Source organism: Camelus dromedarius, chromosome 24, assembly GCF_036321535.1.
Source record: "Camelus dromedarius isolate mCamDro1 chromosome 24, mCamDro1.pat, whole genome shotgun sequence".
NCBI classification, from domain to species: domain Eukaryota; kingdom Metazoa; phylum Chordata; class Mammalia; order Artiodactyla; family Camelidae; genus Camelus; species Camelus dromedarius.
The window spans coordinates 19156791-19174208 of NC_087459.1; the positions used below are offsets into that span (position 1 = coordinate 19156791).

At 40.1% G+C, this 17418-nt stretch overlaps 1 non-coding gene across 1 annotated transcript; it reads right to left on the bottom strand.

Annotated features, from left to right (window-relative positions):
• Window positions 1–2529: 2529 nt before the first annotated feature.
• TRNAG-ACC (transfer RNA glycine (anticodon ACC)) lies at window positions 2530–2604 on the bottom strand. The gene has a single exon. It is a non-coding gene; the product is annotated as a tRNA-Gly (tRNA).
• Window positions 2605–17418: the final 14814 nt, after the last annotated feature.

A 17418-nucleotide genomic window follows, 5' to 3' on the forward strand; every position in this document is an offset into this window, starting at 1 on the left:
GGATGGTTGAGGAGAGGCTGGAGCGATGGGGAGTGATGAAGAAGTCCCAGGGGGTCACAAGGATGCTTTTAAGGCTTCCATTCCCAATGCAGGTGATATTGCTCCTGATGGGGCCAAATTTGGTTCTTAGAGGATGATTTGTAGCCCTTCCAAAGAGCTCATATGGAGTATATCTGTGTATTAAAACTTAATGGAGCAATGATAAGAAAAAAAAAAATGACTTGAAAGTCTCCAGAGAGAGGAAATAAAGAAAAAAAGATTGAGAAACACTGTTTAAGCGACTCCATTTCCAGATCCTCACCCCTTGCAATCTGTTCCTTTTCTCCGTGGCCCTCTTCCCGCTTCTTGGAAGAACATCATTCTCCCTCATCTCAGGTCTTTACTGCTGTTTTCTTCTGGGAGTGAAAACCTGGGGTGGGGGGACACTTAGAAATACTGGTGCGGGCATTGAGAAAGTGGATAAGTGATAACGACCGAATATTAAATCCTTTTGTAGATTTGAAGGATTCTTTGCTTTCAACAAAATTGAAGGGGGTTATGGTAGCATTGTCAGAGTGCTGAATTCCTTTTTGAAAGCAGTAGACTTAAAAAAAATTTTTTTTATGATGTCTAACTCAAAAGGTGTTCAAAGAAGTATGTAGCATTACTATAGAAAATCTCTTACCATCTCCTTCTGTTTTGTGAAAGGTTTCTCCATGCCTACATCTATAAAAATGAAAGATGGAAACTGAATTCATGCTAAAACCTTATTTTGCAGAAATAAGCGATAGTCATCCTTGGGATTATGAACTCATTGACTAAATAAGTAAAACCAGCCCTATCCATCTCATTAAAAGAAGCATTTCCAATAAAATTTTATTTTTTATGTTTACTAATTAGTTAGCCACGTTTGTAGTATCATTGGGTTATACGGATCAATTACTAATAATAATTGTAATGATAATTCAGAAGGGAATAAAATTAACATTTAGAGCCAGTGGGCACAGAGAAGTTATACAATTACTAATTTCTTTTTATTATTCTCTCTGTGACTCTTGCTGTGTCTCTCTTTCTGTCTCTAGATATACTTACAGACACATAAAATATATATGCTATGTGTAATAATATATATAATTTGGGAGAGGTATGTTAGAGTAACTAACTAAAAAAAATCTTGAGCTTTAAAGAATCTGGTGTGGGGGGTTAAGTGGAATGAAAATACAAGTTCAAGGAGTAACAGAAGCCATGGGAAATTTCCAACTGCTTAAGATGAGCTTGCTTGTATACTTTTAAGTTAGATGTTGGGTAGATATGAAAGCCATTGTGGTACGTGCATTCCACTGTAAACTTTAGAAGAATGACATGATGGTTTTAACGGAAGACTACAATGTTTATGATATACTGGAAATCACATTTTTTGCAACTATAACACACACATACACAAATACACCCTTTAAAAAATTTACACAAAAGTGCTTATGCCCTAGACACTCTACTGTCGATGAAATAAAATCCCACAACGTGAGAGTTGTGGGTTAAGCTTTATCTGGGGCAAAATGAGGGTGATAGCCCAGGAGACAGCATCTCAGACAGCTCTGAGAACCTGATCCGAAGAGGCAGGGGGAGCTCAGTCTCACATGTGATTTCAGTGAAGGGGGGTTATGTTCAGTCAAGGATGCATTTAGGCAGAGGCTGCTGCTAGTCACAAGGAGCAGATGTCACCGTTAATGATTTTAGTGCTTTTCTAGATATGAGGAGATGCAAGAATTTGGACTCCTAAAATCTCCTGGGAATACCTATCTGAAGGCCCGTTCAGCCGGTTTTCCCAGAGCCCAGAGCGCCTCATTCCTGATCTCCACCCTGAACGCCTTTCAGGATGCGTTGGAGGTCAGTGGGCACAGCGGCTCATGATTTAACCCAAGCAAAGGTAGACGGCAAGTGCCAGCGTGATCCAATCCTTGTAGAGGCAGATGGCAAGTGCCAATGTTTAGTTGGCATCACCTAGCTTTTTTCACTTAATAAAACACTTACGTGGGGAGGGTATTGCTCAGTGGTAGAGCTCATGCTTAGCATGCACGAGGTCGTGGGTTTAATCCCCAGTACCTCTGTTAAATAAATAAATAACCCCCTCCCCTAAAAAAAAATTTATATTTCCATTTAATAAAAAAAATTAGTGGCTTTTCCATATGAGTACATATGGATTTACCTCATTTTTATCAGCTGGGTGGTATTTCTTGGTTTAGATGGCCATTTCAGTAATTTCTTGTTTTTTGTTTTTAATGTACAATCCTGCAACAGATGTCTTTGAATACCTGTAATGGGAAGTTTTTGTGCGTTTATTTGAAGAGTAAATTTTTAGCAAGGAGGTTGCTGGATCAGAGGATCTTGCATTTTTACATTTTGAAAAATGCTGCTCACATTTTCTTCCAATAAAGCTGTATTTTCCACCAGTGGGGTTTGAAAGCATCAATTTTCACATGTCTGACATCCCAGAAAATATATATAAAATGCTCAGTTGGTTAAAAAAAGATTTTTTTTTCTTTCTTTTAATGGAGGTGCTGGGGATTGAACCCAGAACCTCATGCATGGTAAGCATGCGCTCCACCACTGAGCTATTACACCTCCCCGCAAGAACACCCTTTATGATTTGCGCTCCTGTAACCATGATTAAGGTTAATCCATAATGAGTGAGATTGAGCAACTTTTCATACGCTCATTAGCCATTCCTTTATCAATATCTGCTTTATTAAAAACTGAGTTGTCCTTTTCTTATTAATGTATGAGTACTTTGTCAACCAGGAAATTAATTAGCCCTGTGTCTGTCGTATGTGTGGCAAATATTTTCCTAGTTCACTCTTTGTCTTTTCTTTGTGTGTATGTGTGTGTTTCTCTATAGATGTTTTGTATTTTGTATGAAATCATATTTACTTTTTAAAAACTACGCTTTTTATTTTGAGGTAATTGCAGATTCACATGCAGTTGTAAGAAAAGATAGCGAATGATCTGGGGTACCCTTTACAGACTCCCCGCCCAGTGATAACATCTTACAAACGCCATAGGATGTCACACCCAGAGTGTTGACAGCCAAGATACAGAGCAGGTCCCTCCCCACCAGGAATGAAGATCCCTCCTGGTGCCCTTTTATAGCCACACCTCCTCCCTCCCCACCCCCACCTCCTCCTTCAACCCTGACAACCACTGTATCTTCTCTATTTCTGTAATTTTGTCATTTCAAGAATGTTTTATAGATAGAATCATACCATATGTAACATTTGGGGATTGACTTTTTCTCACCCAGTGTAATTCTTTGGCAGTTCATTCAAGTTGCATGTCACTTATTTTCCTCACATCAAGTCAAGGGTACATACTGTCAGCATGATGGATCTTGTTGATGTTAACCTTGAAGTTGACCTGCTTTCCCCACTGTAAGTGACTCTTTTTTAACCTCGTTTCCAAACTGTCCTCTTTGGAAGGAAGTCACCCTCCCGAGCCCACACCTAAGAACCGAGGAGCTTTGCTCCAGCTCCTGGAGGGGAGAGTTTCTACAGAAATTACTTGGCATTCTTCTACACAAGAGTTTTGTTTCTTCTTCGGTTATTTATTTATTCAGCTGTTTATTTATATCAGTATGGATTCATGGATATTTATTTCATACTTTGGGTTGTAATCTAATACTACTTTTTTTGTGTGTCATGTGTAGTTTAAAAAAAAAAAAAACTATCAAGCTTTTCCATTTTGATAATGGACTAAACATTCTGACCAGCCATGTGTGAATGATCCAGTTTCTCCACATCCTTGCCAGCATTTGCTGTTGTCACTTTTTTGTTTTTCTTAAATTTCAGCCATTCTGTTAGGGATGTAGGGATATCTTGTCATGGTTGGAACTTGCATTTCCCTCCTGCCTAATGTTCGCCATCTTTTCATGGGCTTATTTGGCATCTGTGTATTCTCTTGGGTGAATTTTTTTTTAATTTTAATTTTTTGATTTACAATGTTATATTAGTTTCTGGTGTACAGCATAGTGATTCAGTTATATATATATATATATATATATATATATCCATTTTGAGTTAATTTTTGTATAAGATGTTCTTAGAAACAATGATCAATACATAGATGTAAACTAAAAAAATGTGCAGTGTACTGTATGTATATACGTATTTACATGCAATATAATGTGTATGTGCAGTCAAACTGTAATAATTCTAGCTAATAAAACTGAAAAAGAAAAAAAATGACAGTGAACAATGGGCTAGTCTTTTGGGGAAATAAAAGAAAACTAGGTCCTTATTGCTTTCTTACAAGAAAATAGCTTGCAGATAGGGCAAAAATTTAGATGTAAAAAATATAAGAGAATGTGGAATAGTTAATTTTTACTGTTGAAACAGAAAAGAACTTTCTGAGAAGGACACAAAGTATATAGAATATACAGAAAATGATGACAATTTTGACAGAGGTGCAAAAGCAATCCAGTGGAGGGAAGAGAGCCTTTTCAACAAATTATGTTGAAGTAATTGAACATCCACAGACCAAAAAAAAGGAATAACCAAAGTCTCACATCTTATATAAAAATTAACCCAAAATGGATCACAGACTTAAATTTAAATTATAAAACTATAAAACTTTCAGGTAAAAAACACAGGAGAAAATCTTCAGGGACAGAACAGAAGCTGGCAACTTTTTTCTTAAAGGGCCAGATAGTTATATTTATGTTGTCTTCTGTGTTAATTTGCTATTGTAAATAATGTGGCATTTATACACAGTCCTTATATATAAATCTTTTCACACTTACCTGTTTACCTCCAAAGGGTAAATTCCTAGAAATAGGACTTGGTGGGTGAGAGTATATGGTATTTTACTCTGTGGTACATATTGTCAAAATTTGTGTTTGTATTTCCATCAAGTATGTGCAAAAGAGCCTGTTTCACCACACCCTTATCAACATTGGATATTATCAGTCTTCTAATTTGTTAATAAGTGAAAAAAAAAGACATCTCACTGATGTTCTTACACTTTTTCTTCAGTTACTGTGACTATGTTTTCACATTTACATTATTGTAAATTTGTTACTTACAATTCTGCATTTGTGTCTTTTGCCCGTTTTTCTCTGTGATTTCTTTTTCACATTGATTTCTAAGAGCTCTTTACATAGTAGGAGTAGCGACATTTCATCATTTGTGTGCAATATTTTTTTTCTCCAGGTTTTCATTTGTCTTGTTTCTGATAATCATTTTTATTTTCTGGTTTAGAAGTTCCAAATTTTATTTGTTTCAGGTTGATAGAACTTTTTCTGTACAATAGGTTTCTAGTATGCATGACAAGCCTCTCATGATTACAAAAATATTCACCCGTGTTTTATTTTAGTATTTTTATAGCCTCTCTTTTACATTTTAACATTTGGCTCATTTAGAATTTATTTTGAGGTACAGAATGAATTAAGATTTTTCCTTTTCTTTTTTTTTTTTTTAAATAAAGCTAGCCAGTTTCCCTGACATTATTTAGATATCTTTAACCCATGATTTTGAACCCCAATATAAATTTCCACGCATATATTTGGGTCTAAAAGTACTCATTTAAGAAACCTACCAGCTATCAAGGAACTGAGTATTTTGACTCTAGTAAATTATTTGCTTCTGGCCCTGCACTGGAGAATTCTTTGAAAAACAAGGTATGCCTTATCTTTAACTAGAAAGTTTTTTACCTGATAGCAATTTGTCTATCAAAGATAACATTTTTATTATTCAAGTTAATAAATTGGTTGTATTTCTCCTGAGCATAAGGATAAAATTATTTAGAATTTAGAAATATGGCTCTAAGAGTGCTATTCATCTGTACTCTATCTTGTATATGTGTAACCATGGAAATAAAACAGGTTGCAGAGGGAGTTGCCAAACCTAAAGAGTTTAAAAAAAAAAAAAAAAGGATTGTAAGATGACATTCCACCAAGTTTGCAGAATAAAAAAGGCACTTGGTTGGATTCCAGCTCCATGTTTCATGAGTGTGTGGTCCTGGACAAGGCTCTTCCCCTCTCTGGACCTCAGCTCTCTCATCTGTAAAATGGGTTAATAATGATAAAATCTGCCTCACATTGTCAGGAGGACTAAATGAAATAAAGCAAGAATTCACTGTGCCCGGGGTTCGCCATGGATATCCAGGTGTCCTTAGATCTGTGGTCTTAATTTAACCTCCTCATCTCACACTGACACCTGCAGCTCCTGTTTTGTTATGTAACAGGCCAGCTCCTGACTGCACAGCACACTTGGCTGAGTCCTTGACCTTTGACTTTATTCCTTCCCACTCCTACCCTATGACTCCTGGGGTCCTGCCCCAATTACAGGCCAGTGTCACTTGAATTCCATTCTTGCCCCAGCCCAGAAATTCCTGGCTCACCCGTGGGCGAGACCTTGTAGTTCCAAACAGAGGTCACCATGTCCTTTGAACCCTCTACATTGGGCTGCTGCCGAGTCCCACTCGTTCTTGCCTCCTTTCCCTTCCAATGGAGGATAATGAGGATGCTTAATTCTCACCCAGGCACTTGCATTCCCAAAGAGGGTGACTGGGGATGCAAAGAACTGCTCTTACTGTCAGAATTTCTGGCCCGGTGGCAAAGAAGCACAAGAGGTCTGTTGGCCCAGGGTCAGGTCATGATGGCGGCCCCCATAAACCCCAGGGCAATCAGTTCATCTGAAGGTGGATTTTGCCCTCACATTCTGCCTTTATAATAGTTATTTATGTGCCTGACACATCTTCCTGATTTGACTGTAAAGTTCACGAGAGATGATCTCTTAGCCGTCTATCCTGGATGGATAGGCGTGCCACGGGATGACTAAAATGTTGCCATGCCCCCTCCCATGAGCAATTGCCCGTGGTCCTGAAACACCAAGGGAATGTTTGCTTGCTCAGACTTCAGGATTCTGAAAAGCAAATAGTAGCTGTGGAAGAAAAGAGTGCTTTTTTTTTTTTTTTTTTTTTGCAAGGGGCAGAACCCCAGCTCCATCCGGCTTAAGAAAGAAGAGGACCTAGAAAGATCAGGCATGGTCCAAGAGTAACTGGATGGGTGGGGGGGTTCTAATACAGGTGTCATCAATCTCATCCTCCCTCTTGGCTCTGTTTTCCTCTGTGCGGCTCCGTTCTCTTTGGGTTCACCCCTCGTGGTGGCGAAGATGATCACTGGTGGCTCTCGGTCTGTATCTCCCCCTCAGCAACCCCAGGGAAGGAGCACTTCTTGTTCCCAAAATCTCCAGACAAATTCCCAGGATTGTATGTTAATGGCTTGACTTGAATGATATGCTCACCCCTGCACCAGTCAGGATGGTCTGGGAGATGGAATGTGTCACCGGCTGGCCCTAGGTCAATGCCCAGCCTTTGAAGGGATGGGGAGGATAAGGCTGGGGGCTGAATGATGTGGGGGGTTGTCAAATTGTATGAGCAGGAAGACCTGTGCTTCCCCCAAGGAAACGCAAGATGCTATTACCCAAGGAGGGAGGAATTAGATCTTGAGCAGACACTGATGCCAGATATCCATTATGGAGACAGAGCAGGGGAGAGCGAGAGAGAGCGAGAGAGAGAGAGGGAGAGAGGGAGAGAGAGGGAGAGAGACTGTTAGGGAAGCCAAACACTGACACAGAGAAAAATGAAGGCTTTTATAATTTTAAGAAAAGAAGTGCGTTAAAAACAAAAGGCAACCAAGAAAGAGTCATTACACCCATTATTCATGATAACCAAAAGGTGAAGCAATCCAAATGTCCATCAGCAGATGAATGGATAAAATGTGGTCTAGCCACGCAACGGAATATCACATAATCTTTAAAAGGAGGGACATTCTGGCACCTGCTACAACATGAACCTTGAGGACATTATGCTAAGTGAAATAAGCCGGACACAAAAGGACAAATGTATGATTCCACTTACACGAGGCGCCTGGAATAGTCAAATCCATAGAGACGGCAAGTAGAATGGTGGTTGCCAGGGCTGGCGGCGGGGAGGGGGAAATAGGGAGTTAGTGTTTAATGGGGACAGAATTTCAGTTTAAGAAAAGGAAAAAATTATGGAGATGGCTGATAGTGATGATTGCACAACAATGTGAGTGTGCTTAATATCGTGGAACTGTATGCTTAAAATTGGTTAAAATGTTAAATTTTATGTTAAGTGTATTTTACCTTAATTTGAAACTTAAATTTAAAAAGAACCAATTGTAGTTGGGAAGGCATGTCCCTTTTTTCCTAAAAGAAGAAAACCTTTTACTCCATGCCTTCTTGACCAGGCACTCATTCTAGACTCTGCCTAGTGCAAAGCTCCACAATTAGAAGAGATCATGAAGAATTCGCTGAATGCATCTGTAAAGCAACTTGAGATGTTCTGGCCCCACTGCCGGCAATAATTTCTGAGCAAACATTAAGGTCATCGTCCCCCTGAATACTTGGGTGTATGCGGGCACCTTAGCCTCGTCTCACAGGGGATTCATCAGCACCCTCTGAGTGTTGGACAGAGAACCCAAATCCCCTCATGTTTGTAACCAGTTTCACCCCACCTCACCCCCACCCCAGAGCACATCTGGCAATATCTGGAGACACTACTCCAGGTGGGTGTGAGGCCAGAGATACCACTGGTCATCCTACAAGGCACAGGACACTGCCCACAACAAAGAATGATCCAGTCTTACCAGATAAATAAGTTGTGATATATATATATATGTGTATATACACATATATACACAATGGAATACTACTCAGCCATTAAAAAGAATAAATGCCATCTTCAGCAACATGGGTGGACCTGGAGATCATCATTCTAAGCGAAGTAAGCCAGACAGAGAAAGAAAAAATACCATATGATATCACTTATATGTGGAATCTTTAAAAATGCCACAATTCAACTTATTTACGAAACAGACCAGACTTACAGATATAGAAAACAAAGTTATGGTTACCAGAGAGGGGAAATGAAGGGGTAGAGGGATAAATTGGGAGTCTGGGATTTGCAGGTACTAACTACTATATATAAAATAAATTAACAACAAGGTCCTACTGCATAGCACAGGGAACTATATTCCATAGCTTGTAATAACCTATAATAAAAAAAAATATGAAAATTAATATATATGTATAACTGAAACACTGCTATACACCAGAAATTAACACAGCATTGTAAACCAGCTATATTTCAATAAAAAAATAAAAAAAGAATGATCAGTCCTAAGTGTCAGTAGTGCTGGGGGTGAGCCAGTCGGGGAACCCTCTTCCACCTCCAAGGGCTCTCCCCCGACACAGAAGCGTGTGCACACACGTACACACACGCGTCCATCCTTGCCTTCACCTGTGCCCTCCTAAGCACCTTCCTGGTCTTTGTTAATTTTCAGCGACTTCCAAGAAGTCTGCAGCATAAAAATACACTTCTAAAATTAACTTCTTGCTCAATATCCTTTAAAGCAATACATTTGCCTTGAATTTAGTTCTGTGCCTGGGATTTTACATAACAGGGCAGAGGCACACAGAGGGAGGAAGGATGCAGCTACAGCACCAACAAGGACCAATTCACTCTCCTCCCTTCTGGGTTCCAGTGAAGCGTCCTGAGCTGTAAATCAGCCAGTCAGGTCTGACACACAAGACAGACTTTCTGGAGGTGGGAGAGGGGGCTGGAGGTAAGGAAGGGAACGTATGTTGTTGGGAAGACTATGTTTAATATGATTATCCAGTTTTATTTTGAGAAATGAAGAAATATTACCATTTTTCTGTTTCTTGAAAGTGGTACCCCTTAAAGAAGTTTGCAAACTTGACACTTTTATTAGGGTCAGAAGTTAAATTTTCTGTTTGACTGACAGAAATTCTTTTCTACAATAAAGTCAGAAAAACAAAAACAAAAGCAAGGAAATGTCATTGTTTTATTTATTTTACTCCTGTTGGAAGATGTTTTACACCCAATTAGCTTCTGTGTAGATGAGTTAAGCTTAGCAATTTTTAAACTCACCAAATAATTCAAGTAGCTCTTTTCTCTCTTTCAGTTCAAAAACAAGTCTGAATATTTTTCTCTAAGTTCATCGTAGAATTCTAGCCACCCCCCGCCCCCGCCACTTTTAAAGTCTTAAGACTTAACATTTAATTTTTGGCTGTTTATCAGCTTCACCTTGTCCCTTGGGTCACCATCCAACATTTTCTCCTATTATTCAGGTAAAATAAGCTTTTGAGAAAAGTCTATTTTTCTAATTAGGCTAGATTTTCTGAATAAATTAGAAATTCTGGAGAAGGAGGAGAAGACAGTAAAATTAACTTGGAAAAGATGCTTAAGACCAAGTTCTGTTCCTCTCACTCTGCCCCGGGCAGTTTTCTCTCAGCTGGAAGTTCATTTTCACAAGTGAAATCAAATCAAGTGAATTTGACTCCTAAGGGAATGAAAAGACAAGCCTCAGACTTGGGGGGAAATGCTGCTGAACATGTCATTGATAAAGGATTTGTCTCCGGAGTATATACAGTGTTCTCCAAACTCAATAATAAGAAGACAAAGACCCAACTTTTTTTTAAAATGGCTTAAAGATTTGACCAGACATTTCAGCAAAAAAGATAGGCTGATGGCGCATAAGCTCGTGAAAAGATGTTCAACAAAATTGGTCATAGTTAATGCAAATTAAAGCCACAATAAGTAGCACTGTGTACCTGTCAGCAACTACAAGTCTCACACCCACCCTGCATATGGGAATCTACAACCACCTTGGAAAACAGTTTGGCAGTTTCTTGAATGTTAAACGCACACCTAGCATTCTACTCTTAGGTATTCACTCAAGAAATGAAAGTATATGTCACTACCAACACTTGTAGAGAAAAAGTTCACGGCAGCTTTATTGGTAACACCCAGAAAGCTGGGAAACTGTCCACCCACAAGTAAATGGATAACAATGGAACACTACAGAGCAACCAGAAGAAATGAATTTCATATATACAACAAGATAGATGAATCAAAAGTAAGTACACGGAGTCAAAGAAGCCAGATAGAAAAGAACATGTGCTCTGTTTGATTCCATTTCTTTTTTTTCTCTTTTTAATTTTTTAAAGGTGACACTCCATTTACAGATATTACAAAATTTTGACTACATTGCCTGTGTTGTACAAAACATCCCCGTCACTTACCTTACAACCAATAGTTTTTACCTCCCACCCCACCCCCGCCCCTGTATTGTCTCTTCCTCTCACCCCACTGGTAACCACTAGTTTGTTCTCTATATACTTGATTCCATTTCTAGACAATTCTAGGAATTTCTAACTAGTTTATAGTGGCAGAAAATGGATTAGTGATTGCCTGAGAACAGAACGGGGTCACAAGGAAACTTTGGGAGATGGTCTGTGTGTTCGCTGTCTTGATGGCGGTGCTGGTTTCATGGGTGGATACAGAAAAATTATTTCTAAAACCCAAATAAGTCTCTCAAAAGATATTTCTGGTTTCTTTTTGTAGCTGGTTGACCTCTGGTAGAGATATTTTGCCTGTAAAGCATGCACTCTAGGTTTAGCAAACCAATTTTGACCCTGATTACCTATGCCCTTTAGTGAGTCACTAGGGCTTTGAACAGCGGTCTCCTTATCTGCAAAGTGGAACCAACACCTACCTCATAGGGCTGTCATGAGGAGCCAGCACGGTGATACCTGTTAAGTGCTCAGGACAACGCCCGGGGAAGGCTTGCTGACCGTTAACCTGTATTGTTATTATGGTTCAGTCGCGAGTTACTGGAATGATAAGTGGGCAAAGGTGAAAGCTTCCAATTTTTAAAGGCAATCTCTCAATGTGCAAGTTTTTATATTTTATGGAGATAAAATGTTACAAGTGACAACACAGAGATTGAATTCAGTGTTCTTTTACTAGGTACCATTGGTTCACCTACAACTTGCCTCCTGGTTATGTCCACAAGGTAACTTCCTAAAATAGACTGGGTTTATTTTTAACTTTTTATTGGAGTAGTGTGTACACATGGAAAACTACACACATGGTTAATGGCTGGATGAATTTTCACAAAGTGAACTCACCCTGTAGCCAGCATCCAGATCAAGAAACAGAGAGTGATGGTGCCCCGGAAGTTTCCATGTGCCACCTCCCAAAGCTCACAGCACAGGCAGCGTCACTTACTTGTGCAATTTCTACTCTACCACACGTACCCTCTTGTGTCTGGCTTCGTTCCCTTTGTTTGTGAGATTCACCAGTTGCTAACGAGACCACATGGTTTACATTTTCATGATGCTTTGTTTCTTTCTCCATTTAAAAACATTAGCACGTCTTTGTTGAGATTTGAAGGATGAGTAAGATTTTGTCAGGATCAGGGAGCAGCTTGGGTAAAAGAAACAGACGGTCCAAAGGCTCGACGGTGAGTAGAAACTATAAGATGTTCAGGATACTGAAAGTAGCGTTCATTCTGGGGTAGATATTTCCTGTTTAGTTCAACTGTGTTCATAATTGTGACCATTCAGCTGTCCCCAGATTTTTCCTACCAATAAACAGGGATGAAGTCAATGTCCCTGTCCATATACTCTTACCAATCAGAGTTTTTGTTTCTATAGGATCGATTTTCAAGCACAAGGCTCACTGGGGCTAGAATTAGGTAAATTTAAGGATTTAATAAATATTGCAAAACTGTTACAAAATTTTGTAGCAATTCACACTTCCCCCAGCAATGCATGGATTTGCCCATTTCACCATCTTAGTAATTGGATGTTAATCACTTTAAAAATTTTTCTATTCTGTTGCTTTTCCTTTGAATTTTTTTCTGGCTCTTATCTTTTCATGTTTGTTGACCATTTGGATTTCCTCTTCTGTAGAGTTGTTTAATTTTAATAGTTATTAATATTCGAATAATAGAGAAAATGATAAAAGCAAAAAAACCAAGAACATTCTGAATACTCATATGAAATATGCTTGTGTGCCAAGCTTTTCAGTAAATGGTAGAGATTATTACTACCATTTTAATGGTTCAAACCACTCAGATGGTGAGCAGATGAATCCTTAGTGATGAGACTCTGTGGACGGCTTCTCCAGGCCAATGACTTTCTGGCTGTAACGTGTTCTGAGATAGCCAGCGTGTCTGATGTCTGTTTACCACTGACTCCAAAGACATCAGCATTTGAACTTGGCCCTGCAGGGGAGAAACCTGGGTCCCGGTGGCTTCTACAAGGGAGGAAGGTGCTCAGGTTGAAACTAAGCTCACGATCTGAGGAGTGAGAAAGGTGAAAACTAGACTCATTTCTCACAACCAACTTGCCCTGAATTCCAAGTGAGCAATCATACGCTGAAAACAACTGCAGAGCTTTATAGATAGAAATAAAGCCACGGTTTCAGAAGCGAGTGGGAGGTTCTGCTTTAAGTTTCTGTGATTGTCCACAGAGCACAGATCTCAGCATCAGCCTAAATTATCAAGCATCTCCATTACTACAAAGAGGGGCCTGTTTCAAGAAGAAATTATTCAACTGAAAGCCCAGTATTTTTGGAATATTGGGAGGGAACTTATCAGCTAGAAAATGCAACTCCCAGTGCCTGAAAGAGATGGACGTGTATTGTTTTTTTCAGAGTCTCCCGAACTTTCTTGGTTCACGGTGTTCTTGGCCAAAAGGAATACCTAATAGTTCTATTTATTAGTTCAGCCCAAAAAACTTAGCAAGTATTTATGTCCTAACTATTTAGTAGCCACTTAAAAAATACACATATATTGAAAGGAAACATTTTATTTTTATTTTATTTAATTCTTCTATAACTATAATTAAATAACTCAATTTAATTGAGTTCTTAAATAACTTTTGCTCTTAAATAATACAGTTACTTACCATGGGACATGTATGCCTCTGGAGCACCACACAGTTTCTCAGATATTGGAATCAGATTAGACACTGCCACCCTCACTTCCTCTTCGACACTGATTTTCACGCGGTTCTCGTTTTTTGTTTTCTTTTTATTATGGCAACCCCCATAAAACCAGCTTTGCAAAGATATGATGTAACTGAAAGAAATGTAGGGCCATTTAATAGAAAACTGTGAACTACCTGGAGCTAGTAATTCACACAGTGTCTGACATATTGAGGATCATTCTAGTTCCCTTAAAAATGTAAAATATCCCACAGCCCCTTTATGAGTTCCTTGTGGCTCACTGGGGGTGCTCTCTGGGACGTGCAGGTTTTTTAACAAGAAATCTGGAGTAGTTGGTCTTGCAGCTAGTCTGGTGACTTAGTGATGTCATCACGGATCCACACTTCTGGCAGGTTGTACCTCATGGTCTCAAGATAGCTGCTGTGGTGCCGGCATCACATTTTTTTTCCCACAGCAGTGCAGCCATCAATATAAGAAAGGAGGGGAAAGCCAGGATACAATGCAACTTGCTTTTATACTCTGTCTGGACCTGTTAGGACCTGGTGGTAGAGGGCAGGCGGGTGCCTACAGATGCAGAGATATTTTAAAATACCTTTTTTTTTCCTACTGGGAGCACCATTTCCCAGAGGCCAGGGGAAGCCATGCAACTGCATTCTAGCCAATCAAATACGGATGGAAGTGTATTTGCCATTTCTAGGCCTAGCCCACAACCCCACCCCTGCACAATCCTCCACATTCTCTTTCCCCATTTGCTGGTTAGTGGGGAGGATCTGAGGACGTAGATGGTGGAGCTCCAAGACGGAAGTAGCCTGGAGTCACCATGTGGTGAAGAGCTTGCTATGGACTATTCTGTGAAAAATGGATCAGTTTCTCCTATGTTAAGCCATTGAACTGTTGGAGTTAATTTGTTACATGGGTTAGCCCTCATTGGCTAATGCAAACCATAAGAGCTGCTATTTATGGGCACCTGCTCTGAATTGGGCACTGTCCTAAGAGCATCATCGCATTTAATCCACACCACAACCCTGTGGGGATGGGTCCCACCATTAGTCAACTTTTATAGACAAGGGAACTGAAGCTGAGAGAGAAGCTAGCATGCAAAGATGGAGGGACCTGACCCTCAACCTGGACCTAAGTCCAAACTGTGCCTTGCCGGTTGCCAGTTTTAAAGAAATGGGTGAAAATTGGGTGAGGCAAGAAGATCAGAAAAGGAGTTGTAGTAGAAATACCAGCTGGGAGTTCCTGCCTGTGAAATGGGGGAAATAATAAATTATTGCAAATATGAATCACTGAGGGAGTGCGTGTGAGGCGTCCAGTGCAGCGTCTACACTTGGCAGGTGTATAATGAATGTTTGATTTTTTTTTTTTCAAGAGACTAAGCAAGAACCAATGAAGGCCTGGGTGAAAATAGGAGAGAAATATTCTGGAAGCAGCACTTGGCAGGATTTGGGCAAAGAATGAGGGAGATGGGAAGTTGAGGGTTGGACAACTATCTTATGTTGCCATTTGCAGGGACACAGGAGGAAGGGTGTAAGAAACATCTCGTACAATGTGCTGTGGGTGCAGAGGAGGGAGAGAATAGGTCTCAAGATAACCAGCAAGAACATAGCCCTGAAACCTTCCAAGATGTGCAGATGCTCAATAAAAGTGCTGAGTTCTCTAGGCGTCTCGCTGAAAAGAGCCATTGGCCAACTGTCAAACCCTTGTCCAGATGCATCAGCTTCTGTCCTCAAACAGATACTCTTAATCTGGACGACCTTGGGCAGGTTCTTCAACTTCTCGTTTTTTATCATCTGAAGATGTAGATACGAAGTCACAGGGCTTAGATGGTGGTTGTGAATATATGCAGAGTTGCTCAGCACAGCGTTAGATCTGTAGTGCATTGTCAATATATAGTGGAAATTTTCCTTAAAAGTCTCTTATCCTGACATCATTTCTCTGTCTACACATATAAACACTCAGATAATAGCTATGATCCCTGACCGCATCTTGTCTGTCTTTTTCACTGCTACATATCCTGCTAGCACAGGTTCACAGTAGGTATTTAAATATTTGTTGAGTGAATGAACAAGGAAAGCTACCTCTCTCCCTTCCTCCCTTCCTTCCTTCCGTCCACCTGGCCATTTTTCCAACTCTCTTCTTCCATCATCTATCCATCCACCCATCCATCCATCATCTTAGAAAGGCAGCAGAATGTAGTGGCTTAACCCACAATTTTTTCAATTGTGGTAAAACATGCACAACACAAACTTTACCATTTTGACCATTTTTAAGTATATAGTTCAGTGGAATTAAGTACATTCATATTGTTGTGCGACCATCACCACCATCCATCTCCAGAACTTTCTCGTCTTCCTCAACTGAGACTCTCTACCCATTAAGCAATAACTCCCCATTCTCTCCTCCTCCCGGGCCCTGGCAGCCACCATGCTATTTTCTGTCTCTGTGAATTTGATTATTCTGGGTACTTCCTATACGTGGAATCATACAGTATTTGTCCTTTTGTGAACTGGCCCACAAGTTTTGCAACCACAAAAGCTGTGTGATCCTGGGAAACTTAACTTTCCCAACTCTCCACTTCCTCATCTGTAAAACAGCTGGGATAATAGTACCTACCTCATAGGGTTGTTGTGAGGTTTAAGTGAGATAATACGTATAAGGTCCTTAGCCCAGTACCTGGCATGTAGAAAGTGCTTAATAAATGTTAGTTCACATAAATATGTGTTCTAAATCAGCAGGCACTGGTATTGCGGTTGTCATGTGTCTGGCACTGTCACAAACACTTTGTTATATTGGTTGGAGCATTTAGTCTGTTTATGTTTAAGGTAATTATCAATATATATGTTCTTATTGCCATTTTGTTAATTTTTTTCCTTCTTTTGTTCTCTTTGATTTGGTGACTCTCTTGAGTATTATATTTGGATTTCTTTTTCTTTTTTGTGTGTACATCTATTAAAGATTTTTGGTTTGCAGTTGCCATAAGGTTTTTAACACTTTGTCATATTAACTCATTTAAATTACACAACAACCCTATGTCATGGGTACTACACTCTCAGCCATGCTTCACAGTGGAGAAAACAGAGATGCTCAGAGGGTGTTACATGCTCAAGGTTACTTAGCCAGCTCACAGAGGAGCTGGGACTGAAATCCAGGCAGCTTGTTTCCAGAGTCCACAGACTCTCCTCTTGCCTCTGCTGCCTCAGGAGACGGTCATCCGTCTACACCCTCAGTCCTGGATCAGCCGATCAGGGTGAGTGAGTGGATGTGTCGGGGCCTCAGATTCCAGATGTCTGTGGAAATCCGTGGAAGAATCGTGGGGTTACTGTCACTTCCTGTGTGTGGTCCCAGTCTGGTGGGGTCCTCCTCATGTTCTCCTATACCTGTGGGTCTCCTCTGGACACTGATGGTGACCATGGTAGCTGGGGAGCTCGGCCCCCCATCTCCTGCAGGGAGACCTGGTGCCCTCCCTGGGTGACGCAGCTAAGCCAATGCCTTTTCCCTTTGCTGGCAGAAAGCTTAGTAATTCTTGACCACCCCTTGCCCTGCCCAATTGAGGTTTAAAAAAATGCTTCCTTTTCTGGCCCTGGGCCACCTCCCACTGGGCTT